Source organism: Branchiostoma floridae, chromosome 13 (genome assembly GCF_000003815.2).
Source record: "Branchiostoma floridae strain S238N-H82 chromosome 13, Bfl_VNyyK, whole genome shotgun sequence".
Lineage (NCBI taxonomy): Eukaryota > Metazoa > Chordata > Leptocardii > Amphioxiformes > Branchiostomatidae > Branchiostoma > Branchiostoma floridae.
The window spans coordinates 6000617-6004036 of record NC_049991.1 but is presented as its reverse complement, the minus strand read 5'-3'; positions in this window follow the sequence as shown (position 1 = coordinate 6004036).

Sequence of the window (3420 nt, the reverse complement as noted above, 5' to 3'; positions counted from 1 at the left end):
AAGTAAACTGACTTTTCAAAGCCAAACTTTAAGACGATATAAAAGAACAAAAATGAAGAATATATTGTTCGCATACTATATATTCTGTGACTTGTGTTCAGTGTTCAACCTTCCTAACCACTTAGATTTCATAATGAAGGCAATTTTTTTTTGGGGGGGGGAGGTCAAATTTAGTTTAATTTTTTTTTCAGTCGCACGCTCGCATCAGTTTTTGATTCCCCGGGAATGTCATTCATATACTCAAATCAACATGGCCTCATCTTTGTTTCTTCTTTTTCAGTTAAATTTAGTTTCGCAATGTAAATCTGAAATGTATCAGGGTTGATACTCAACATTATGTTGTAATTATCATTATCTACAGTTATACATTGTACAACATTCGCCGAACCGTTTTACATGTTGCTTACATCAGAGCTCTTTACAGACTCAAACACCCCTCGACAATTTTGGAATAGTCTGCGTGAAGGAGTGTGGGATATATAGGTCAAAAGGTGGTAAAGGGATCATTTAAGTTGTCCCGAGCATGTAAATGTTACTAAGTTGTCCCGAGAATATTAAAGAGATGCATGCAAATAACATGAATGCATCAAGAAGACCAATAGAATCCCGGAGAAACCTGGACAAACCAGGAGAATCTAAGAGAATACAGGAGAAACCAGGAGAATCTAGGGGAATACAGGAGAATACAGAAGAAACTAGGAGAAACCAGGAGAAACCAGGAGAATCTAGGAGAATCCAGGAGAAACCCGGAGAAACTAGGAGAAACCTGGAGAATCCAGGAGAATACAGGAGAAACTAGGAGAAACCAGGAGAAACCCGGAGAATCTAGGAGAATCCAGGAGAATCCAGGAAAAAATAGGAGAAACCGGGAGAAACCCGGAGAATCCAGGAGAATACAGGAGAAACGAGCACTCGCTGTGTACCCTACTAGGGAGAATCCCAGGAGAATCCCAGGAGAATCTAGGAGAATCCAGGAGAATCCAGGAGAATTCAGGAGAATCTAGGAGAATCCCGGAGAATCTAGGAGAATCCAGGAGATCCTAGGAGAATCCCGGAGAATCTAGGAGAATCCCGGAGAATCTAGGAGAATCCAGGAGAAACTGGGAGAATCTAGGAGAATCCAGGAGAATCTAGGAGAATCCAGGAGAATCCAGGAGAATCCCGGAGAATCCCGGAGAAACCTGGAGAATCCAGAAGAATCCAGGAGAATCTAGGAGAATCCCGGAGAATCCCGGAGAATCTAGGAGAATCCAGGAGAATCCAGGAGAATCTAGGAGAAAACAGGAGAATCCAGGAGAATCCAGGAGAATCCAGGAGAATCCAGGAGAAACCAGGAGAATCCAGGAGAATCCAGGAGAATCCAGGAGAATCCAGGAGAATCCAGGAGAATCTAGGAGAATCCAGGAGAATCCAGGAGAATCCAGGAGAATCCAGGAGAATCCAGGAGAAACTAGGAGAATCTAGGAGAATCTAGGAGAATCCAGGAGAATCCAGGAGAATCTAGGAGAATCCAGGAGAATCCAGGAGAATCCAGGAGAATCCAGGAGAAACTAGGAGAATCCAGGAGAATCCAGGAGAAACTAGGAGAATCCAGGAGAATCCAGGAGAATCTAGGAGAATACAGGAGAAACTAGGAGAATCCAGGAGAATGCAGGAGAATCTAGGAGAATCCAGGAGAAACCAGGAGAAACTAGGAGAATCCTGGAGAATCCAGGAGAATACAGGAGAAACTAGGAGAAACCCGGAGAATCTAAGAGAATCCAGGAGAATCCAGGAGAAACTAGGAGAAACCAGGAGAAACCAGGAGAAACGAGGAGAATCCAGGAGAAACCCGGAGAATCCAGGAGAATACAGGATAAACGAGGAGAAACCCGGAGAAACTAGGAGAAACCAGGAGAATACAGGAGAAACTAGGAGAAACCAGGAGAAACCCGGAGAATCTAGGAGAATACAGGAGAAACTGGGAGAAACCAGGAGAATCTAGGAGAATCCAGGAGAATCCAGGAGAAACCAAGAGAAACCCGGAGAAACCCGGAGAAACCCGGAGAATCCAGGAGAATCCAGGAAAAAATAGGAGAAACCGGGAGAAACCCGGAGAATACAGGAGAATACAGGAGAAACGAGGAGAAACCCGGAGAAACTAGGAGAAACCAGGAGAATCTAGGAGAATACAGGAAAAACTAAGAGAAACCCGGAGAAAGCAGGAGAATCTAGGAGAATCCAGGAGAATCCAGGAGAAACCCGGAGAAACTAGGAGAAACCTGGAGAATACAGGAGAATACAGGAGAAACTAGGAGAAACCCGGAGAAACTAGGAGAAACCCGGAGAATCTAAGAGAATTCTGGAGAATCCAGGAAAAACTAGGAGAAACCAGGAGAAACGAGGAGAATCCAGGAGAAACCCGGAGAATCTAGGAGAATCCAGGAGAATACAGGAGAATCCAGGAGAATCCAGGAGAATCCAGGAGAAACCAGGAGAATCCAGGAGAATCTAGGAGAATCCAGGAGAATCCAGGAGAAACTAGGAGAATCCAGGAGAATCCCGGAGAATCTAGGAGAATCCAGGAGAAACTAGGAGAATCCAGGAGAATCCAGGAGAATCTAGGAGAATCCAGGAGAAACCCGGAGAAACCAGGAGAATCTAGGAGAATCCAGGAGAATCCCGGAGAATCTAGGAGAAACCTGGAGAATCCAGGAGAATCCAGGAGAATCTAGGAGAATCCCGGAGAAACTAGGAGAAACCCGGAGAATCTAGGAGAATCCAGGAGAATCCAGGAAAACCTAGGAGAATCCAGGAGAAACGAGGAGAATCCAGGAGAATCCCGGAGAATCTAGGAGAATCCAGGAGAATCCAGGAGAAACGAGGAGAATCCTGGAGAATCTAGGAGAATCCTGGAGAATCCAGGAGAAACTAGGAGAAACCAGGAGAAACCCGGAGAATCTAGGAGAATCTCGGAGAAACTGGGAGAAACTAGGAGAAACCAGGAGTATCTAGGAGAATCCAGGAGAATCCAGGAGAAACCAAGAGAAACCCGGAGAAACTAGGAGAAACCTGGAGAATCCAGGAGAATACAGGAGAAACTAGGAGAAACCCGGAGAAACCCGGAGAATCTAGGAGAATACAGGAGAAACTAGGAGAAACTAGGAGAAACCAGGAGAAACCCGGAGAATCTAGGAGAATACAGGAGAAACTGGGAGAAACTAGGAGAAACCAGGAGAATCTAGGAGAATCCAGGAGAATCCAGGAGAAACGAGGAGAAACCCGGAGAAACTAGGAGAAACCTGGAGAATCCAGGAGAATACAGGAGAAACTAGGAGAAACCCGGAGAAACCCGGAGAATCTAGGAGAATACAGGAGAATACAGGAAAAACTAGGAGAAACTAGGAGAAACTAGGAGAAACCAGGAGAAACCCGAAAATC